Genomic DNA, 25,216 nt, shown 5'->3' on the forward strand with positions numbered 1-25,216 from the left:
AAAACCACACTCCATTAAACTTCAGAGGTGCCAAGCAGAATACAGAAAACCACACCCCACCAAAATGCAGAGTTGCTGAGCCCAGTCCCAATGGATACATCTACTAAAAACTTCCACACATAAGACTCAGGGGACACTGGAGAAGGGGAGGGAGATGGTAAGAGACAGAGTATCTTGGATTTTGCTGTGAGATTGTGTCTCCTGGTAATGTCACAAACAACACCTATAAAGTTTCACACACATAACCACCCAAACATGAGCTGAACAGGTCATGCCAAACTGGACTTAGACAAGCCAATGAGGTTTCAACCCTACACAGAGAACTACAGAAAACTGAGGAAATCTGTGGGTGGGACAGGTGATCTTTCCCAGGAAAGAACACTCCAATTGGTTGTCCAGTGTCAAGTGGTCAGCTATGAAAACACATAAACCAGTAACATTATGCAGAATGAGCTGGTAATATTTACAAATGTACATGCATATACAAATACATATATGCATGTCCTAACAATTAATGAAAGAATGAATTTGAAAGAGAATGGAAAGAAGTATTTGGGAGAGTTTTGATAAAAGAAAGGGAAGAAAGAAATGTAGTTAAATTTATAGCCCCAACATTTAAAAAATATAAAAAAGAAAGGACATGGATATGTTTGTTGTTTGCTTAAATAAATTAAACTGGAAGTCAAGACTACACACTCCCAAAGTCTATACTCCTGTGATGTGGGAGTCCCCTCTGTGTGCTGTCATTACCATTAATGAATAAAGAAACTGCTTTGGACCTATAGCAAGGCAGAACTTAAGTAGGCAAAGAAAGCTAGGCTGAATGCTGGGAGGAAGAAGGGCAGAGTCAGAGAGAAGTCATGGACTACTAGACTCAGACATGCCAAAATTTTGCCGGTAACCTACTGCCACATGGCGATGCACAGACTAATATAAATGGGTTAAATTAATTTGTAAGAGTTAGCCAATAAGAAGCTAGAGCTAATGGGCCAAGCAGTGATTTAATTAATACAGTTTCTGTGTAGTTATTTCATGTCTAAGCTAGCTGGGTAGCCGGGAAGAACAAGCAGCCTCCCTACAACACTCCTGTTTTTGTTCCTGTGCCATTGCTACAATTTTATTAGTGTATATTTGTTGAACAAAATACCATATCTAATTATGATCCTTTGCTACATGTATAGAAGCTCCTTTTATTTGACAAAGTTCCATCTCTACATTTCATCATAAAACTCGGGAATGCACCTAAGTAGACCATCTCCCTTGAGATTTTCCTAGGTACCTGCCAGCATAGTTAGTGATGTTTTCCCTTCACTAATCAGCATGATTTTCTAGTACAAAAAGTTGAATGAAATTTCTAATCATTGTCCTAAACTAAACACAAATACTCATTCATCTAGGATGACAGGGACAAAAATGAAAAGGGACATTTGTTTCAACACATAAAATTCTTCATAAAGACAGTGCTTTCATAAGAAAGAACCCACACCATGGCAGACATCTAAATATACCCTGGCTTTAAATGAGAGATTTATTTGAAGTAGCATGCCTGACGTTTCAAAAACCTTTCTCCTTATGTTGGGAGACCATCCTTCCTACAAAAAGGACACAAAGGCTATTGATCACTGTGGAAGGTTTCCAGTGATGTGCAAGTCTTCCTATAGCCATTAAGGGAATTAGTATAAGGGATATCTATCTATCTATCTATCTATCTATCTATCTATCTATCTATCTATCTATCTATCTCTATATCTAAAAATATCCATATCTATATATGTGCGAATATAAATATTACCTGAATTTTGCTGATTATTCAAGAGTATGCTTGTTTCAGATATATTGTATCTTTGTTTACTTATCAAGATGAATCTTGACTCAAATGCATATTAGGAAAAGCCTTGTGAATTGTTTTGGTGAGACTTAAGTTGTTATTATATAAGAATATATTAGCTTGTACTTTAAGACTCTTCTCCATAAAAATGTGTGTCTAAATTTTAAGAATGCAAATTATAAAATATAAGATAATCAAGTTATCCAACTACACGTTGTAGTTTTTAAGATGTTTTGTCAATAGAGATCTTATTTTGGTATGTGGATTCTGCAAAAACAATAACAAACAAACAAAAAACAATGTAATAACAACAATAAATCACCTAATCCCAAGTTACAGGAAATCAGTTGCAGAAATGCCGGTTTATTTTAAAGTTCTGGTTAGATGCATACTAACCAGCCAAGATAATCTAGACCACTCCACAAGTACTTGAAACCATGTGAGGCTCAACAGGTGGCTGTATGTGCATAAGAAATGCTTGCAACATTTTGCATCACATGAGTGATCACATCTCTAGAGAGAAGAGAAGAGAACAATTTCTTATAGATTCCGAGCAGCATACCCTGCAAATTTCCAGGCCTTTTGATTGTTGAAAATTTTTTGGAATTAAATACCTCACAAATTCGCTGGGAAAGCTGTTTGATAACTGCTACATGGTGATAAGAAAACATTTTGAGAAAATGAATTTGTGGTTAACTATTCTAGGGAATTTATTAATTTGGTCAGGGGCACTAGATGTTCCACCAGACTTTGTATTATAGGAAAACATGTTCTACCAGAGTGCCATTTCTAGAAGCTTTACCACCTTCTATGGGACTTCTACAGTTCAACTCCATGAAAAGAGGAAAGATGAAAAGATGCACACAGGCAGACAATGGAGCCATTGGAGCTTTGTCATTCTGTCACTTAGCTGAGTCCAAATGTTTTTTGCCAAGATTTGAAGGCCATTTCCTCGTCAGAAGACAACCCCTCTTGTTCCTCATCCCTACAAGTCCCCTCAATTACTTGGACACATCATGAAAAGAGTCACAGGCTCACATTATCAGTGACTAAAGTCCAGTCCCATTTTCAATTACTTTATATGTTGGCAAGTAGTACACATCAAGTTGCCCTGATGATGTACAATCCCCAAAACTTCAAGCCCTCACTGAATCCCTTGCTTCTTTTATCCATGAAAATGATAAGGCCAATTGTTCTTAAAGAGCTTCCCATTGTTTTCTTTATCTTTCCCCCCTCATTTCTTCCGTCAACTCTCTAAAATTCTGATCTTGAGAATAACTACAATGTGTGTTTAAAGTATAAATCCCCGCATGAAGTAAGAGTTGACAAAAGTTAAAAGAAGGTACCTACATTTCAGCAAGTTCAGTGTACACCCAAATTAGAGCATGTTCTCTGAGTATAAAAAGCAATAGCAGAAAGCTCAAAGCCAAGGTTTTTACAAAATTGTCTCTTTTTGCCATATTTTTGGGTATTACTTGGTTTCAATAGCTCTAAGTTTATTAAGCATCTAGACCAAAAGATAATCTAATGGTAAGATCCTTATCTTTCTCATAAACTATACTCTTTTTCCTTTTTCTTTCTTTTTTCCTTTCTTTTTCTTTTTTCTTTTTTCCTCTTTTTTTTTGGGGGGGCGTTCATGATGAGGGGGACACTTGATTGGGGGAGGGGAAGGGAAATGGGAGGCGGTGGTGGGGAGGAGGCAGAAAAAGACAGAGTTTCTCTAAGTAACAGCTCTGGCCATCCTGGAACTCACTCTGTAGACAAGGCTGGCCTCACTCACATAGATCTACATGCCTTTGCCTCCTGAGTGCTGGGATTAAAACCGTGTGCCACCACCACCACCAAGCTACTATAATCTTTTGTAAGCAATTTGATAAATCTCCAGTTGTTGACTGCTGTTTAACTTGGAATTCATTCACAGTGGAACTCAAGCACTTTTATATTGATGCACAATTAAAAAAAAAGTATTAACTTGCTTTTGAATGGTACTCTAAAACACTAAAGAAACTACTTAAAATTATATTTAGCCCAAATAAAACTATCACTATCTTGGGTATTTGCCACACTGGGTTTGTGTATCCCAACTCTTTTCTTTCACAGTATAACCAACTATTATGCCAAGTTCCATTTTACACATTGATTTTTGAATATTTTTACTTTGTAGAAGCGATCACAAGTTACATAGCAGTGGGAAAACTGTATGCATTTCCTGTTCTCAGTGCTGACTCGGCTGTGGGGATTTTCCTCAGCTTTTCTGAATGTTCACCTTGTGTCTCAGACCAGACATGAGCGTTTGGACAAGATGAGGGGATTTTTTTTTACAGGAAAGTTATGAGTTTCCAAGCTTACATAAAATAAACTAACGTCCAAGATAATCACATCCCTCTGGCCCTTTGCACTTTTTTTTTTTTTTTTTTTTTTTTTTTTTTTTTTTGCCGTCCTTCTCAAAATTTTCTCTTTGAGCGTGTGCCCTATGCACTGCTTCACAGGATTAATAGCCTGTGAAAGCAAAGGAGGAAAGCCACCTTTTGGGGGCTGGTTAAAAGAGCGAGGGTGGAGTGGAAAATAAACCAGTCCCTAGGGCCTCACCCGACGACTGGCCATGATTTGTGTGGGTGGCTAGCTACGTGGTATGACTTTTAAGGGACCAAAAAGCCTTCCTTCAGTAAAAAGAAAAAGAAAAAGGATTTCATATTTCTTGACTAGGGTCTAATCTTTCTTCATTTTAAAAGATTATTTATTTTTAAAACAATCTTTTCTCATTTTACGTACTAATCCCAGTTCTCAATGCCTCCCTTCTTGCCTCTCCCCCACCTTGCCTTTGCCCCACCCCACCTACCATCCACTCCACAGAGAAGGTAAGGCTTCCCATGAGGAGTCTACAAAGTCTGGGACATCACTTTGGGGCAAGACTGAGCACCCCTCTCCCTGCCCCATATCTAGGCTGAGCAAGGTATCCCTCCATAGAGAATGGGCTCCAAAACACCAGATCATGTAGTAGGATACATCCTGTGCCCACTGCCAGTGGCCTGACAGAATACCCAAGTCATACAACTGTCACCCACATTCAGAGGGCCTAGTTTGTAAGGATAGGATATCTGCCCTAAGGAAAGCATTTAGGCTGAAAATATCAGAATCCAACCTTTAGAAACTGGGTTCACAAACTCAAACCTGACAAATTTGTCAAAAGCATATCAATGCCTCCACACACTCACAATTTCTGGAGTATATGTAATACATCCCAAAGCTTGTGTAGTCTTTGAATTTTAGTGCATTTATTATGTCAGTATGCTCTAGTCTTTTTGCTTAGTATGTTTCCTTCTCTGTGGTTATTTCTGGTTTATTTATATTTGGAGTCTCTTTTTTATTTTATCTAACCTCTGTAGCATTTTGTTTTAAACAGCAAAAAGTAATAGAGGAGTCTCTAAGCAAGTGGGTTCTCAACCCCTTTGGGGGTCAGATTACCATTTCACAAGGATTGAATATCAGATAGCCTGTGTATCAGATATTTGGATTATAATTCATAAAAGTAACAAAATTACAGTCATGAAGTAGTCATGAAAATAATTTGATAGTTGGGGGGGCAGTCACTAAAATATTAAGAACTGTATTAAAGGTCTGTAGCATTAGGAAGGTTGAGGACCACTGCTCTAGAAACGGACACTGAGGTACTCAGCTATTTCAGAAAGAACAGTGATGGAAAATGACTTAAAGTTTAAGATTTAAAGATGGTGGTGGTATTTACACCACCACCAACAAAACATATACTGCTCAATAATTAGTTAAATTTCTCCATGGGAAAGAAAATTATATCCCAAGATCATGGCATTAGTCTAAAATATGAAGATCTCATCATTCTTGTATTTTAAGTTGCAGTTTATGATTTCATATTAGGCTTTAATGGAAGTAAAGGAGGGAGGTACACAAGACCTATCTTATTATTTTATATAAGCTTCAGTTTCCCCAGTGATACAACTTTGCCTTTCCTGGACTGGAAGTCATTTTCTGGGTCTTGATGGCATGCCCTCTCTGATATGTCAAGAGAAAAAGATTCTAGTTAGCTACTTCTTCATCTAATACATGATTTCTATGATTTCAGAGCATATACTACCAACTAAATGACACTCCGGATGAACATTCTTCAGCAAGCAAGCCTGCAGTGATGATCCTAAAGGCTCATATGTTTGGACACTTGGTCCCCAGTTAGTGAAATTGTTTGGGGGAGGGTTAGGAGATGTGACCTTGTTTGGGGAATGTGTCACTGGGGCAAGCTTTGAGACTTCAAAAGCCTTCAGCCATTCCCAGTACTCTGTCTCCTGCTTGCTGTTTTAAGATATGAGTTGTCAGCTGTTTCTGCTGGCATGTCTTCACTCTGCCATCATGTACTCTCTGGAATTATAAGCCCAATTAAATGATTTATTTTATAAGTTGCATTGGTCAAGTTGTTTTTTAGCAAAATAGAAAAAATAACTAAGGCAAAACCCCCTAGTTTCATTGGGTAATGGCAACATGCCAGAAAACAGTATTGTGATTCTACACTCTTCTGTCAGCATTAATTAACCTCTTGATTAGTAAAATCAAACGAAGGTTTTTTTTTTTTTTTTGTCTTGGTTCTCATAGTCATCTTTTTGTTTCTTGCTACTAGAGCTACTAGAGTGACTTTAAAGTTAAAGATGGGAGGCTGTGTGTGGCTTACATGCCTATGGTTCCAGCACTTGGAGGTAGACACAGGAGTATTGTGAGTATAATAACAGTCTTAGATACTGTCTCAAAAAACAATAAAGATGAGTGGATTCCTTGATTGACTTTCCACCAGCAATAGTTCTGTGTGGAGTCCACTCTGTTTGCCTTAGGTAGAAACACAGAGCAGTACAGCATTGCTACTGTACCTCCCACCAACCAGTTTTCATTTGTAATCCAGTAAAATTAAACAAACACAAAAGTTTGACTCATTGTCCTAAATCCATCTCCGAAGATACAGAAGGAAGATGAAGAACATCAAAGGTTAACCTTAAAACAAAGACTTTTGGTACAAATGCCTTGTAACCGCTTTTCAAGTATGCAGGCAATGACATACTCACTTGGATGCTGTCCCACTCCAGGTCTGTAATAAGTACACCCATATATAAAATATCTGCCATCAAACAAAACTGTAGATCTTCACTGAGACTTGGATAAGTTTGTATGAGAATGCATCCAAAAAATGATTCATTAATGATAAACTGTGTCAGGTGATTCCTTTTCAAATGACTTTTCTTCCCATCGTTGATGTTTTAGTGACTGGATTCAAGTTTTGGGAACTTTTCTCTCCCCTAGGGAAGGGATAACATTTCTTAAAGGATCTCAGATATCATCACAATGACTGCTTTGCGATCAGGCCAGGCTTTGAATTTAATGCAAAGGCAATATTTGACTGGAATTTTCCATTTGTATTAAATAATTTTCTGTGACTAAATAATCTGTCAGTGAGTGGCAATGATTATGGCAATTGTACAGTTTAGGTCACTCATCATTTCAGTGGACAATATAACTTGGCACTGGGAATTAATGAGAGGATTATCATGGCAACATGATGAGCTACTCTTGTTTGACTTTAAAACTAAATGCATTACAACTTATCTTAATGAAGTCCTATTTGGAATTAAAAATCTATAGGAAATCTAGAAAATGTCCTTTCCTAATCTTCTCTATATGTTTTTATAAAAAGAATATGAACTTCTATTTCAAGCTCAAATTAGCTCGTTAGCTGAACAAGACACTAAGGAAGCCTCACGGGCAAATACAAGTTTTTGTGTTTTTGAAACATAACATACCCAACAATACCCATTAGGATTTCAGAAGTGAACAAATTCATATTTTATCTCTGTTTACAACATTTTGACATGCATGAGAGCCCTACTTCCCTTTTGTTTTGTTAAGTAACATGACCTTCTTGTTTTAGACTGTCATGCCTATAGTTGTTTTTACCAGATTCAAGCTAAACTATCTCTTTGCAACTTGCAAATCTTTCACATGTCTACACTGCAAAGGCCTGAAAATTCAAAATTGAAAGCCTAGTTCTCTTTTTTTCAACCTGATCCCTTATTGCTCTCCTCAGCATCTACCATGCAAGATTATCCTAGCACAAAGCATGCTAGGATGCACATTTTTGTCTCTGAATTCAACTCAAATGTTGACATACTCTTTTAATTACGTCATAGGCTAAATATTTAACTATACAGCATTGTCCATTCAGAATGCCAGTCAGGACTCCCAGATACCATAGTAATCTTGTCAACATAATTTTGATTAGGGTGAGTTTATATAAAATATAGGCACTCATTTCCAATTTATAGTTTTTTCTCTTAAATACAAACTATGGAAAGCTAAAGAAAGGAGAGATTATTATACAAAAATAAGAGGTATTTTCAGCAAAGGCTATTATTTTTAATATTTGCTTAATTTTAGAAACATATTTCATTGGAATGAAAAATGGCCACAAACTGTTCTAACACTGTACAACTCAGTGTGGAGATGCCTCAAAAAGTTAAAAATAGATTTATACATAATGCAGCTATACTACTCTTAGGCATATATTCAAAGGACTCCATGTCCTACTGTTGAGATGCCTCCTTGTCCATGTTTATTGCTGCTTTATTCATAAGAGCCATTAAACGGAAAGAGTCTGGAGGTCTAGCAACCAATAAATGTGTAATAAAACTGTGGTGTATTTAAACATTTGACTATTATTCAGCTATTAAGAAAAAGGAAATTGTGAAATTTCAAGTAAATGGGTGTAACTGGAAGCAATCATTCTAAGTGAGATAACCCTGATCCAGAAATACAAAATCACATGCTTTTTTTTTTCAGATATATATGTTTTACTAGGAATACCCATAGATGTCAGGACATTACTAAGGAACTATGGAGAAGGACTTTTAAAGGAGTGGAGACAGAAGGCACTTCTATAAAGTGTTAAAAGGTAATAATGGAAGAGGAAGTGTTAACCTGGGGTTTGGGAATAGAGATTAGGACAGAAGAGGGAGTGTGGGAAGAGATAATAACATCAAAGAGATTTCAAAAATAAATATATGGAAACCTGATGCTGTAGATATATGCAATGGCCAACAACTATAAAAAAGTAGCTCATACCAGTCATTGGGATTTTTGTTACCTGCTAGTAGGGGTGTCATCCTATATGAGGTCTCTTCCCTGTCTCTCGGTATCCTTACTAGAGAAGAGTTATTGGCCACTGAGGTCCAATAGGCCACCAAACATTACAAACTTTTGCTGTTGTTCTTGGTTTTCTCCAGAACTTAACAGTAAGATGATATTGCTGAAGATATCACGTGGTTGAATCATAGGACATGAAGATATCAAGTTGGTACTGACCTGGAAACTTCACCTCTACTGTCTAGCTTTCAGAGTGTGAGATGGTGCCATGCAAGCTACCAGAAAGCAATGTAATAGTCTTACCCAACTGTGAACACTGTGACCTACATTAATGACTGGTTGGGGAAGACATGTCCATTGATGTTAATATGGCTATAACCATCACCGGAGCAACCACCAACTTTCTGATTGGACTTATGGCCTGCTTCATGAGACAAAACCCATACCTGGAACTATTATCGGTCTAAGAACTTATAGCTAGACAGGTCGTAGGCCACATGGAAAAGCCTACTACTTTTAAACTGATAAATGGGCACAATGTTAAACTGACTTCTAATGACTTATCTTTATACCTACAGATTAATATATCTCCCAACAGTCACCAGAGGAGTTTATGATTATTCATAGTAGATGGTGACTAATACGGAGAACCATAACTTGCCAACATGCATAGAATATCAAAGTGCAGAATGCTCAGCTCTAAAGGAAACATATACCACCTCCACAAGCTCAGCACTAATTATAGAAAAGGAGGAAAGAGTGTAAGAGTGGCTGATTACAACAAGGATACATATTTTCTCGACACAGCAGGACAGCTGCACATACAAACAGTGGTTTCAACAGCACCCACAACACCTATATGAGTCTAAGGAAATCCAATTCTAGCATGGATAAGAGAATTGGGCATACAATTCCAGCAGAAATTATAGAACTATAGGTAACTGTCAGCTGCTGGAAAACGGAGAGATAGTAGTTTTCTCTAAGACTGTATCCTAGTAAGTCAATCACTCTTCAGTGAGATAACATATAATCAAGCATATTTCAGCAACAAAAAATTATCTTGAAGTTTTTTGTGAAGGACACAAATCTGGGAGGGTAAATGAGAGGAATAAATTAAGGAAGAGTTAAGGGTGTATGAATATGATCAAAACACACTGCATGAAATTATCAAATAACTATTTGAATTTCTCCTTGTTTAAATGAATTTCATACTTGCACAAAAATACCAAGATTACCCAGAACTTTTGTCCATTAATACTTTCAATACATATATAGTACTTTATTTGAGCTAACAGATAGCCATTTTTGATAATAGATATGTGTCATTTGCTATGTAGGCTATTCTATCATGTGTCACGTATCAGTATTCTATAATATGCTGTATACAGATGCCTGACTTTATATCTCCTGTTTCTTGCTAATATTCTATATATTAGCAAAAGTCCCAAGAAAAATCTTTCCTCATTTAGGAGAATGTGCAACTAGAAAGAGTGGATCCAATAACTTGAATATTGCTTCCAGAAGCTCAAAAATGAATACATATTGAAATACATTACATTAAATATAAACATATTCACATGCAGAGGACATGTGTACTATAGAAGTAGTACTGATTATTAAACACCTTCCTGGTTGAGGACATAATTTGTTCTATTATGGTATATCAGTAGAAGAGTACAACCATTTTTAATTTATCTATGATTATTTTGCTCATGATGTATTAATTTATTATTCTGTGGTTACTTTGTACATATGTATACCAAATTTGGCCATTCCAAACCCCTATTGCCGTTTCTCATGCCACATCTCTTGCTGGAGTTTTCCCATTTCCCAAAATCTACCTTCCACTTTGTTCATTTTTTAACTTAAAAAATGTTTAAGTTTAAAACATAAAGACTCTACATATCTCCTAAACAACAGTTATTTATCTACATGGTTGCAAAATTCTGAGAGCAACCCTCTAGAATAAGAGGAGAAAAAAGTACCCACACTTCTCATTCTGAAATCTATACCTTTCTATTATATGTCCGACCAGAGACTTGTCAACCAATGAGTAAACACTTGTCTATTTATGTAATTTGTTTTTGATCACTATATGTTTCCACCTTAGGAAATGTCATATTCTTTCTCAACATACAACTATTATCCTATTTATTTTGTCTGTGCAGAGAGGCCTGGGTGTGGTATGTTTTTGTGTATGTAATGTTGAAAATGTGTATATAATTATATACATTTAATTTCAAATATAAGTAAAGGCTACATCCCCTGATTTTCTCATTGCTTTTTTAAGACTATGAAATAAACAATTCGCACAAATAGGAACAGAATAATAATGAAATGACTTAAATACTCCTCTCTGATTTAAGAGGTTAGAAAAAAATCAACAACAAATGTAAGCAGTACTGTAATGCAAAATGCTTTAAAATATCAAAAATTTTGACAATGGCTACACTATCTAAGTAGCGATTAAAAATTAGAATAATTACGAATTTTAGTTTTGCCTAGGCTCTAATAATTACCCCAAAGTGCAAAGTTAAAAAAACTACATTTTACCAAATCATCTAGTAAACAAATTCTTTCATGTGATGCCAGGCTACATTGTTTCACTGTTAAAACCTTATCACTACATGATAATTTATTATATAGAACAGCAAGCAGCAGGCAGTTAATGGAGGTTCTCAGTATCTGTCTGGTTACTTCTGGGTGAGAGAACAATCTTTGGGGGGAAGAGATGCTGGAACAAATGTAAAGATAATGTTTAAGTACCTACTGTTTAATCCAGTGCTGATAGATGCTCTTAATCACTCCAATCAGGTCTCTTGCAGATGCTGTGATAATAGGGTTGATTAATTCATTCATGCCTGAAAACAAAACAAAACATACATCAAATAGTGATCGAGGGTAGCTTGGAGGACTAGGGAATTTTATGCATAATGAGATACCAAAATGGATTACCAGAGACAAAAGGAAATGAATAGATAGTTACATCTAGCCCTTAGTGGTTGCAAGGTAGAGTGTCTAACAGTCCTTTTACCATCTGACATTCCGTTTGACCTTGCAGCCTTTGAAAAGAGTGAGAGAAGATAGGAATGCCACTAGCAGGCTTCACACGTCACTCCCTGGTCACAAGGTGCTCTCAGTTTTGATGAGTTATCCCAGAAAAATCCCACAGTCTCTAGTCAAACTCACAGCATGATTGGAGGGAAGCAACATTCTTTTCCTCTGTCAGCAGTCTTCTGAGAGGTTCTCCTCACTGAAGCTGTCTCACTTCCTAGTGACACACATGGAGGAGACTCAGCTGGCCACTGCTTGTGAGAATAGCTGCTTCTGCAAATCAGATTTCTTCACAAAGCTGTCTTGCATTTGCCCTGCTCATGTTTGCAGGTTGCTTCTATGTAGGGCGAGTATGGACACCAATGACTACACCCCATCATCCTGCATTCCATTTTATCTGGTGAACCCCTGCGCTGTCATGCCAATTTATCTGAAATATCCTATTATACATCCAGTCCTTATAGGCACTGTTTCTAAGAATCTAGTAGTCTGTGTTTTGAAGACTCTTTTAATAAAGAATTTATTAGACATTATATTTTGTTGTTATTTTTCGAGACAGGATTTCTCTGTGTAAATTCCCTGTCTGTCCTGTAGACCATACTAGCCGAGAACTCCCATAGATTGGCCTGCCTTTGCCTTTCAGGTGCTGGAATTAAAGACGTGCATCCCAACTGACTGGCTAGGCATCATACTTTCAGCTACAGTATAGGCCATGTATAAAATCATACTTAGAAAGTCAAGTGGATACATTATAAAGAGGTGTATCTTATTTGGTAAAATAAGTGAAATAAAAGAACACATAGGGAGACAGCATTGCCTGGGCTAGAATTAGGACTACAAGACAGCCGTAATTTGCACCAAAGGTGCTGGGGAAAGCTCTTAAAATTGGGAGGAGAGGGCATAAAAGATAGCAGTAAAGCAAATAATAAGATAGTCTCTACCTAAGCAATGAGCCTCAGTTTGTCCTTTTAACATCTTATATATGCTGCAAGTTCTTTCTATTGAATACACTAGTTAAAACTTTCTCTAGGAGAATTTCAAAACAATCGCCCTTCCTGTTTTATTCTCCCCATGTCACCTGGCCTCATAGTCTCACTTTCTTCATCTTAGAGAGTTAATAGAATAAATGATGGCTACTTTTAGGATGTGTCACTAAGATTACATGAATCTCTCAAGTAAAATTCAGTGAGGTGGGGCTTAATATCAACAGGTGCACAATGAACACTGTCAATCCTTTCTTTTTCCTATGCCACTTATAAACTAGGATTCTAGAAACACACGAGAGTCTCAAGAAATGCTTCAGAAAAACTAATCCCAGCAGCACAGGCATTAAGGGCAAAATTGAATAACTGGGACCTACTGAAACTAAGACGCTTCTGTAAAGCAAAAGACACTGTCACTAAGACAAAAAGGCAACCCACTGACTGGGAGAAGATCTTCACCAACCCTGCAACGGACAAAGGTCTGATCTCCAAAATATATAAAGAACTCAAGAAACTAGACCGTAAAAGGCTAATCAACCCAATTATAACATGGGGCACTGAGCTAAACAGAGAATTCTCAACAGAAGAAGTTCAAATGGCCAAAAGACACTTAAGGTCATGCTCAACTTCCTTAGCGATCAGGGAAATGCAAATCAAGACAACTTCAAGATACCATCTTAAACCTGCCAGAATGGCTAAAATCAAAAACACCAATGATAGCCTTTGCTGGAGAGGTTGTGGAGAAAGGGGTACACTCATCCATTGCTGGTGGGAATGCAAACTTGTGCAACCACTTTGGAAAGCAGTGTGGCGGTTTCTCAGGAAATTCGGGATCAACCTACCCCAGGACCCAGCAATACCACTCTTGGGAATATACCCAAGAGATGCCCTATCATATGACAAAAGCATTTGTTCAACTATGTTCATAGCAGCATTATTTGTAATAGCCAGAACCTGGAAACAACCTAGATGCCCTTCAACGGAAGAATGGATGAAGAAAGTATGGAATATATACACATTAGAGTACTACTCAGCAGTAAAAAACAATGATTTCTTGAATTTTGCATGCAAATGGACAGAAATAGAAAACACTATCCTGAGTGAGGTAAGCCAGACCCAAAAAGAGGAACATAGGATGTACTCACTCAGAATTGGTTTCTAGCCATAAATTAAGGACATTGAGCCTATAATTCGTGATCCTAGAGAAGCCAAATAAGATGGTGAACCCAAAGAAAGACATATAGTCATCCTCCTGGAGATTAACTTTGATTGGGCGATGAAAGCAGATAGAGACAGAGACCCAAATTGGAACACCAGACTGAAATCCCAAGGTGCAAATCAGGAGCAGAAGGAGAGAGAGCACGAGCAAGGAACTCAGGACCGCGAGGGGTGCACCCACATACTGAGACATTGGGGATGATCTATCAGGAAATCACCAAGGCCAGCTGGCCTGGGTCTGAAAAAGCATGGGATAAAACCGGACTCGCTGAACATAGTGGACAATGAGGACTGCTGAGAAGTCAAGATCAATGACACTGGGTTTGATCCTACTGCACGTACTGGCTTTGTAGGAGCCTAGGCAGTTTGGATGCTCACCTTACTAGACCTGGATGGAGCGGGGCGGTCCTTGGACTTCCCACAAGGCAGGGAACCTGGACTGCTCTTCGGGCTGATGAGGGAGGGGGACTTGACTGGGGGAGGGGGAGGGATATAGGAGGCGGTGGAAGGGAGGAGGCAGAAATCTTTAATAAATAAAAAAATAATAAAATAAAAAAAGAAAAACTAAGGAAGAATAGTAGTGACAATAAAAGTGATTATAGGTTTGTTTTGATTATTTCGTTGGGTTTGGTGTGGTGACACAGAAATGGAATTCAAAACTCTAGAGATAAAGGCAGGAGGATCAGAAGTTTGAGGCAAGCCTGGATTATACAGTGAGAAGCCAAAAATACTTTGTATTTAGAAGAAGGTAAAAATTATGGACTAAAAGAACCCTCAGAGAGGATGAGTAATAAAAAATCATCCCCAGAAGCTTCAGAATTCAAAGTTATCTGTCACAGGGTATAGGCAAGAAAAACTCAGATCTATTCCACTAGGCATTATTGGTTCGCCCTTTTCACATAGAAGCAAGAAACAAAGCTTTCATTAGTTTCTAATTGCCTTTTTATCTCCTTACAGCCAGTGATTTTACTTTTAAAATCGAATCTGCAATTTTAAAAGTGAATATAAACTAATGATTAGTGATAGACCTGAAGGCAATCTCCATGATCTTCACAGAGAGTGTGCAGGTATTTTTCTCAACACACTTACTTTAAAAACTGAAGAAAATAGTTATAGATTTAGGTATATTTCCATGGGAAGATAGATTATAGACAGTTCTAATGTTTTGTATCCAAGGAAAATGCTACAAACGAAAGCAGTTTATATATAGACAGCATTTGGGATATCATGATGTTTACATTGATATGTCTGATGGTGACAATAACTCAGAAAATTATTGTGATTTTCAATTTAATATCAAAACAGACTAATAATTTTAATGTTAGACTTCATTAATCCTTTACCAAAACTTTGCTGCTAGAGTGTAAAAATCTATTGATTAACTTAAAAAATAACTGAAGCAGTTATCATAAAGGACTCACCCTTTACTATACTTAATGTTAATGACAGAACCAGGTCTGGAACTTGTTTTAATGCAAAAACCCATTTTCTTTTTTCATATCATATTTTCCACTATTATTTCTACATTAATCTGTGTGTAGATATTCTCTTTCATATAGTCATATCATTTGAAGGTAGCATTTGCATTATTAAGATATATTAGTACTCTAAATTAGACAACCACATACATGCTCCTAAAACTCAGTGTCCCTCCACTTTCTTCAATATTCTGGACACTGCTATTTTTTTCTGATGTGCATACCAAACAGCTACATATTCTTCTCATCAGCTCCCTGTCCTCCCCACCTTCATAGAGGAGCACAAATATATGCACATTCTTTATATTAGTTTATCCACTTTCGTTGGCATTCGGAACTGGAAATGGGACTCCTTGACTGCTTTTCTAACACTACAATCTGCTAAATGACTGACCAAGAAAGAAGGGATACAGTAGTAAAATGAAAAATACGTTGTTTACAAACTAAGTCAGCACATTAGATCTCATGCAAAACTTAGAGCCTGTCCAGCAAAGCATATTGCCTCACAGCAATAACCTGGCAGTCACAAGAAACATGCAAAATCAATTTCTAAATTGAGTAGATCAAAAGTGAAAACACATAGAAGATTGTCACAGATTTAAGATACACACCCACAATAAATTCTGAGGTAGTAAAGCAATCACAAGGCATGTCCAAAGGCAATGATTTCACTGATCCATAATCCTCATGTTACTATTTTCCATTTATTCAGCTGCAGATTTTGTAACCATTTTGCTGTGCATAAAATTTTCAAGCTGAAAGCTTAACCAAGAATACTGCTTCTGTGTGCTGAAGAGAATCTGTCAAGGAAAAGGCAGGTGTGGCTCAATTTTCCCAGTGTGATTGCAATGCAATAACATGGTATTTTGGAAACTTTTCAGAGGAGCTCTGACCAGTTTTGCAAAGTGTCTGTTCATTTCAGTACAGTGATCCCCATTTGCAAAAGAGATGTGCTCTCACTCATACTGGTTTTTGCAGACTGAAAAATGAGGAAGCATAGTTTTTTGTTCACTTTTATCCCCCTAGTTAACCACAAAGGAGCATGTCTTAAAACTCCAGCAATGGTTAGTTATGATATATAACAGTGTCCAGAAATTGATTTCCCAAGGTTCTTCCTCCATTTCTTCTTAGATAAAAAATGTCAACATGTAATTATGTATAATGTGAGCAAGAGAAAATGACTCAGACTAATTTACACTGAGAGGAGACTATCTAAAACCTTGTTCTTGTATTGTGTAGTATTGTGTTAACCTCTGAGCTCAGAACTGACAAAATGGCTACAACAAAGAGCTCCTAAAGTATAGCAGTTAGAGTCCAGTTATTTCTTTGTCTAATATATTCATAGACCATACCGTGAGCCTGAAACAGGCAACTCACATCCTTATTGCAAATGCAACAATTTTTACTGACAGGCACAAAAATTTGCTCTATTGTCTTCTTTCATGTTTTTTTTTTTTTCCACAATGGTTTTCTTCTTGGAGGATCCTGCTTTCCCTCCAACTCTTAAGCATCATAATGGATAGAGTTTAATGGGAGGTCATAAAACAAGGACATACAAAATTAAAATTGGTCCCTATGCTCCATTTAGGGCTAGACGGGTTTTTTTTTTTAGGCCTTTCCCTTGTGGTAGTATTAACTTACATATAGAACCACATATTTTGTCTAATATCTCACAGAATCTTATAACATAGGACGTTTGCTCTTAAAACCTAGCATGTCATAGATTAGGTACAGCCAAGCTAAGCATTACGAAACTTTCTAAGGTCCCTGATATCGTCTACTTTTCACATCATACCAGCTTAATTAAAGACAGTAATTTCAAAAAGTAAAAAACAATCTTAAAATTTTAAAAAGCATGAAGTAGGATCAAAACCAAGTACCATTGTCCTTGGCCTGGGTTTTGATCCTACTGCATGAACTGGCTTTGTGGAAGCTTAGCCAGTGTGGATGCTCACCTTCCTAGACCTGGATGGAGGGGGGAGGACCTTGGACTTTCCACAGGGCAGGGAACCATGACTGCTCTTCGGACTGGAGAGGGAGAGGACTGGGAGGAGGGGGAGGGAAATGGCAGGCTGGGAGGAGGAGGAAATTTTTTTTCAATAAAAAATAAAAAAAAAAATTTAAAAAGCAGTGTATTGTCTCTGTTTATGGCAAAGGGTGTCATAAATCACACTTGTATGACTATATATTTATTTTCACCATTCAAATATGCTTCATTGGGATAAGAGTTTATCCTATATGACTCCTTTTGTTACTCATTTAACCCAGGAAATAGAAATAAACCATCAAGTTTGATTGAAAAAAAATTAAATAATGCTTCTGATAATCCCCATTTTTTTCCTTGGTTCCATATATATATATATAATATCAAGCCTTCCAAAGTTCACTTAGCCTGAATCAATTCCTTGGAAATTGTTTATACATTTGGACCCTCTCTGTTATAAATATTCTTGATCCTCGAGTGAAAAGGCCAAGCAAGATAGTAAATCTGGGCTATTTTCATATGTGAAGGCAACAGAGTAATGGAAAGAGCTATAACCTGTTAAGGATCTTGGCTTGAAATCAAAATGCGCACAATTTTCAAATGTTAATCAGACTTTAAGAAGGTTATTTTTTTTTTCAGAAAAGGCAACAGAACCAGAATAATTGCTATAATTTGAGCAAGTTGTTTTACTTCATTAGCATGGATTTCTTCATTTCTAAAGCGAAGGAAAATAATTGGGTGTAAGAATGTAGTGACGCTTTCTCAGTGCTTTAGTACATTGTACTGCACAATAAGGAAGGGTCATACCAGGTTTTGATGATTGAGAATTCAAGATAAAATTTAGGACCAATAGTAGATAGACTCCAAATGGCCTGTCAAATCCAGATTCTGGGTAGATGCTTAAATTTAATTATTTAACTTAAAATTGTTATTAGGAGAATATGTTATCATAGAGTTACATTTTGTATGAAAATGATCAAAGCCTGGAAATAGTGTAAACCAGGATCCAGAATCATCAGGAGCTGGGAACTTACAGATGCTTCTAAAACCCTAAGTGACTTTGGCAGTGTTCCCAATGTTCTCCCTTTGTTAATGGAAGCAGACTGAGCACCTAGAGCTAAAGGAAGAGACAATGAGCAAAGACTGAGGATTGTTTATAAATACCACAAAATTAGTGCAGTTAGAATTGAGATAAAGTCACACCCAATTTACTTTCTGAACACTTTTTAGATGCAGTTTTAATTCTACACCAAAGAAAAGTCTGTGTGGAATTAAAATTTTATGTTGGGAACCAACTTATGTATATGAAAATAAAATAAATTTCTTAACTAATGCACTGAGGTTTTACAGAAAAAATATAACAAACTAATCAGCACTTCTTAAAGGCAGCATTTTCTGAGAAATCTTGATTGAGGGAGCCATTATTGAGTTAACAGAAACCTGGCTCTAGAGAGATTTCCAGGAATCTACAAGGATGACCCCAGTTAAGACCTTAAGCGATAGAGGAGATGGGACCTGATCTTGACTTCCCCTGTAGTCAGACTGATGAATATCTTAAATATCAGCATAGAAGCTTCATCCAGCAACTGATCAAAACAGAAGCAAAGACCTGCATTGGAACACTGGACTGAGCTGCCAAATTCCAGTTGAAGAGTGAGAGGAATGAGAATATGAGCAAAGAGGTCGCGACAATGATGGGTTCACCCACTGGGAAAAAAACAAGCATAAGACCAAACTAATCCCTCTGAATGTGGTTGATAGTAGGGAGGGCTTTGGACCTTCCACAAAACCATATGCCTTACCTTTTCTAAGGATTGGATGGGGGTGGGGTGGGAGGGTGTCTGGAGGGAATGTGAGGAGAGAAGGGAGTGGGAACTTGTATTGGTATTTTTTAAATCTAATAATTTTTTAAAAAACTCAAAAGATACTAAAAAAAAACCCAGCATCTCCTATCCTTTGGCCAAACATGACAAATGAGCTAATGCATACAGTTGTTAATACTAGACTTTAAATTTTCAAGGTAGCTTCATACAGTACTATGTACTAGAATGGTTTAGCCTTGAATTTGTATGAAAATAGCTCCAAGTTCCTATTCGTGTCTACAAATAAATATCACTAAATGTAAAGGTTGCATTTGCATTCAGCACATCCAAGCCATCTTGCAAAATGGTGATGCCACAGCATTTGGGAAAAGCCAACATGCATAGCCAGCATGTACATATTCATGTATTCATGTAGCCTGTGGTTTTACTGTAGCCATCTGTGACTGGCCCACATCCCAGTCAGAGAGTAACTTATAACCTAAGGGAATCAAATTTAATATCTCTTACTGATTGGACTATGTCACAGAATTTTTCAATATAATGATTCCCCAAGGTCAGGCAGTTTTAAATTTCCTCAGTGATTTTTCTCTAGGTAAGACTATAACAGACACAGAGATATTTTTCAATGTGAAACTTTTTACAACTGAAATTTAGAACTAAGATGGGTATTAAGAAAGAATTCTACATCAGCTATGATCGTGTCTAATTTTATTCTGAAAAACAATTTAGTTCTCTCTGCAGATTCATAAGAGTCTTCTTGAGTTTATGCTGAGGGGTGTTTATACTACTTACCCTGACCTGCTTCATCTAGGTAGATTTTTCTTTTCAGTTTTGTGACAGTTTAGAGGAGAGAAGAAAGCATTGCTGTATCAGATGCCTTGATGTGGGTTATACCTACTGCTGAAAAGAAAACTAGTCATTTCTTCTCTTAGTAGCTCTTCCTCAAAGAAGCTGGTACTAGACAAAGTGACTGAAGTTTTTATTGTATAGAATCCTATGGCATGTTGAAAAATATGTGTGTCTAGATTTATCTTCATGTACCTTGGAATGAGAAATCTATGGTGCCTCCAGAATAGGAATATGTCTGAGTTAAAAAGCTAAAATGGGTGAAACAAAAAACTCCAACCAAAAGTATACTTGAGAATGTAGAATTAAGGTGCTATCATCATAGATAAATGTAGAGACAATCCAAATAAAAGATTTTACAATATTAAATAAATAAGACCCTTGATATAAGAATTAAAGGGATGCAGACAGATATAGATTGAAATAAAGTAGAAGTTTGAAAACTTTCCTCAACCAACATTTTCCTCTCTTAATCAAATTTGGTAGTAACAATATTTAATTGTAAAATCACATCTAGGTCTATTCTTCCCACACTGTTCATTTTTTGAGCATACTGCTTAACCCAGCCTTTCAAAGAGACTAGACATCTAGGAGAATATTACCTTATAAGTCACCTAGTATCACCTAACAAAAGATAAAATGCGCTAAATAATAAACTATTGTTGTTGTTGCCTTTCAAAAAGAATTATTTTCTAATGTAAAAATAAATCACTTACTTATAAGAATTATCTCACAGTGAACCAGCATCAGCTTTTAAAAACCATTTGGATCTGATCTGTCAAATTAAAAAACATAAAATAATTTTAGGTAAGTTTGTAGTTATGATTATATTAAAACCACCAATCAGTTACTGAATTCTGATATTGTCTCCCATACGTATTATACACTGAACAAAAGCCTTTTGAAGAAGCAAATGCCTTGTCAGAAAATAGGAAATGAGTTGGGTGGGTAGGGAGGCAGGGAGGAACAAGAATTGGGGAGGGGAAAATATGATTTTATCATGTTCTTATTGTGTGAAAAATAATGTTTTTAAAATCTTATAAAAGTACAAAAAAGGAATGAATGAATTTTTTCTTTTACCTGGTAATAGAAGTTGACATATATTTTTTGTTTAGAATGAGAAAGTAACTGGGGTTCAAGATGTAATCTGACCTTGAATTAGAAGACCATGTTTCTGCTCCAAGAATAGAAAGTGCTTCTATGTAACCCACACCTGACTGGGACAATAAATCAACTTAAACATCCTTATTGAATAATGTGAGTTAGTGAAATTCTTCATCTAGCTCCCAGTTTCTAGAGTCTGTACAGACATGATTCTGGTTAATAGCTTACAGTCCTATTTTGGGACACTCCATTTGCATCTTAGTTCTTGGCTAATGCAAATGTAGCTGTGGTGTACATGAAAACTCTGCCAAGAAGTACACTGCCCCCTTTCACTTGACTTACAAGACTATACTAACAAAGCTTACTTCAGTTTTTAAATCCCAAATGCTTCCTGAGTATATGATCAATGCTAATAACAATCAAGCAGCTAGCTAAAATGTCCTCTTTTACTAGAAGTCACTCCCTAGTAATTACTCTAATTATCGAGGCTTCTCACACTCTTGCCTTAGCCAGTCAGATATACTGAAATTTCCACTCTCTCCCCAAATCTGAAATGTCTTTATCTTAAAATTTTCTGAATACTTGTTTTTCCCTTCTGTATTTGACAACATAATTTCCTGGACACTAGATATAACACATACAAATATGATCACATGTGCATTATTGTTTTCAAAAAGCACTTAGTATCAATTTCCTTTTTTGTTAGTATTCTATATATAAACACAGTAGGAATAGTTCTTTCCTATTTTACAAGGAAATAGTGGTAAAGCCAAGAAAATCAGTCTGTTACACCACCGGCGCCCTTGCGGGAAGCCTAAAGTGCATCATGATATTGAGAGGTTCTTGAGTGATTTCAAAATGACATCTTTTAACATTTCCAATGAATAATGCATGAATCTTAATCCACGAGCCTTGTTAGGCAGCAGGAAGAAGTAAAATGAGCACTAGATGAGCTGCTGAGAGATGTAGAATTTAGTCTTTTCTCTGTTAAAGTAAAGAAGTACTTGGCCTAGTCACTTCAATATTTTGAGCCTCAGTTTTTTTCAGTTGTAAAACATAAGCTATTTTACTTCTCAAAACCACAAAGAAGTACCACTCATTCCCACAAATAGGCAGGATAACAGTCCAATGAATTTTTTATTCTCTTTTCTAGGAGGCTGATTTTTGAGAGACCAACCTTAAAAGGAAATTCATTTTAATAGGCAAGGGAAATGTGACTGCCTGTACTCCATTTCTCAGGACTGGGTAGGAGTTCAATTCTATTTCTCCTTTTAGTAATCTGTGATATGAGAGGAGACAGTACTACAACAGAAAAGACACATTTTCTTCTCCTATGCATCTCAGCTACCTAGCAGAAAAGGGCACGAAGTCTTTTCATTCCTAAAAGTCTTCTGGTGGAATTCAGTAAGCATTTTGGAACAGGTGATGTTTGATTTTATGTTTCCTAGAGGTTTTCTTTCTGCCCTCACAATACCCAGCACCGTATTCCACAGTCCCAGCCAGAGTGGTTATGCTAGATGTATTCACCACGATAAGATTACTACAAACGTCTAGGCAAAAAAGGCAAGGGCATACATTCCCAAGAACAAAACAAATTTTCTGCAATCAAACAGACTTCTTGAAAGATGGCTTTTTACAAAATATTTGGCGATGTGGCTAGCATATTGTCTGCTTAGGCTAAAGAAATTCAATTCATCCCATAAGATTAATGTATTTCTTGCATACCTCAATTTTACAACAGCCGGAGGAAAGAAATACTCCTTGCTGAATGACCAAAGCTCTCTGAAATAGCCATTTCTTCTTCTTCTTCAATAAAATTCTAATTTTCCTTCCTTGGAAAATTACCCCTGGATAAAAGCACATCCAAGGACATGGCTCTTGACAGCAAAGCAAGAGGACACTTCCTTGCAATATAATCCCCAGTCATGTTCCACATCCCTCTTCATCCCTGCCCTTACCTCACATAGAAGCCCACCTTTTCCTTTCTTTTAATCTCTAAACATAGCTCCTAGCAGTTACATGCCAGTAATAGCTTTCTGTTTGTTTGAAGGTAAAAGGCATATTTCTTAATATTTCCAAACAAGCAAAAAGAACACAAAAGATAAAACATTTTCCCTTACATTTTATAGAAATTAAGTCAATTACAGTGATCAGAAATGTGAATTAAACTTCACAGCATACCTTCCATTGTTTTTTTTTATTGTACTGATTGTTGTTCTGATAACCATAGCTTATCTAAGAGAATCAGAAAAACTCTGTCTGTTTGTCTTATTTTCCTCCTCTCACATTATAAGCATGCTTTATCTGCCAGGCTGCTTTTTTCCTAGTAGAATCTCTCTATAGTTTCTATTAACTACAATGCACTTTTATAATAAGAATATGTAATTCAGACAGAGAGGAAAATGAATTTATGCTGGTTAAAGTCTTGAGACACTATAGTTCTCATTTTCTAAAACATTTTGAAAGGGGCAATGAGTCAACTATTTTAGTTATTCAACAGTTTAAGAAATATCATCCCCAAAGTATTATAGCAAAGTATAGATAAAAATCACCAGTAATCTTTCTTAAAGCAAGCTAAATTACAAATATTCACCTTCCTATTTTGTCTGGTATCAGTTCAGCTAAATGCACTATTATAAAAAGAAACATTCCATTTAAAACTTACATTTTGCCAAGTTCAAAGTAATATTCTTCCTCCCACCTGAAGCAGACAACCGTTTGGTTATTTTTGCTTGTACAAACTCCATGGAAATGACCTTTATGGATAGTTCAAGTTCATTATATTTGTAATTATTTAGATCTGACAGATTAGTTAGAACCTGATGCCAACAGTCCAATTCTATATACCAATGGTGAAAGGCACATAGGAGAGATAATTATACATCAATAATTTAAGCCTACCGTTTCAGTTTCTGTCTTTTTCTTCAGAAGTCTCCAAAGAATTCATGTGACAGCCACTCCAACGGGGATGCTACCGATCTGTGCATCGATACAGCTCCTTTTTCTGAAAACAACCAATCTAATTCTCATTCACTCCCCCAAAAAGTAATGAAGGAGAGAGGGAGAGAGGAAAGAGAGACAGACAGACACACACGCGCATACACACACAGAGACAGAGAGAGAGAGAGAGACAGAGAGAGAGAGACAGAGAGACAGAGAGAGAGAGAGAGAGAGAGAGAGAGAGAGAGAGAGAGAGAGAGAGAGAGAGAGAGAGAGAAGAGTGCCAAAAGAAAAATGATGAAGGCAAAAGGAAAAGGGGCAGATAAAATTTTTCGAATTACCACGCCACTACCATGTTGGAAAATATGGTAGTGAGATGTCAGAGTGAAATATGAAAGCTGTTCTCATCACACTGAACATTTCCGTTTTCCAGTGCGTGAGCAGCTTTCTCTCTCTCTCTCTCTCTCTCTCTCTCTCTCTCTCTCTCTCTCTCCTCTTTCTCCTTTTCTTTCACTCTCTCATTAATGATTCAAGGCTATGCAACAGGCTGTACTTAGTGCTTGCAAAGCTTCACATTTAGCAGAAAAACCGATCCTTTCTATTTATAGGGCCATAGTGCATTGTCTTCCAGTTTTGTGGTTGCACTAAGCTTTGAGTCTGTGATAACACAGAACCTGTTTATTGTGTCATTTGCAGAAGCTTGGTGCCCTCTGGTCCCTTCTGTAGATATTAGACCATTGCAGTCTTCAGTTTGATCCTTTCTCACAGCTCTATATTTGTGTTTCAGTATCTAAATGGACATTTCT

General features: G+C 36.7%; 1 protein-coding gene across 1 annotated transcript in view; it reads right to left on the bottom strand.

Moving 5' to 3' along the window:
* Gpr174 (G protein-coupled receptor 174) overlaps positions 1-24,838 on the bottom strand; it is a 36,490-nt gene extending 11,652 nt beyond the window's left edge. Inside the window, exons 1-3 of the mRNA XM_050128966.1 lie at positions 24,372-24,838; positions 21,083-21,141; positions 11,751-11,841 (exon numbers count right to left, since the gene is read on the bottom strand). The gene's annotated coding sequence lies outside the window, so the exon portion shown is untranslated. The remainder of the gene's footprint in view (positions 1-11,750; positions 11,842-21,082; positions 21,142-24,371) is intronic.
* Between the last annotated feature and the right edge of the window lie 378 nt (positions 24,839-25,216).

Source organism: Alexandromys fortis, unplaced genomic scaffold (genome assembly GCF_014885135.2).
Source record: "Alexandromys fortis isolate MF-2015 unplaced genomic scaffold, M_Fortis_MF-2015_v1.1 scaffold_251, whole genome shotgun sequence".
In the NCBI taxonomy this organism is placed as follows: domain Eukaryota; kingdom Metazoa; phylum Chordata; class Mammalia; order Rodentia; family Cricetidae; genus Alexandromys; species Alexandromys fortis.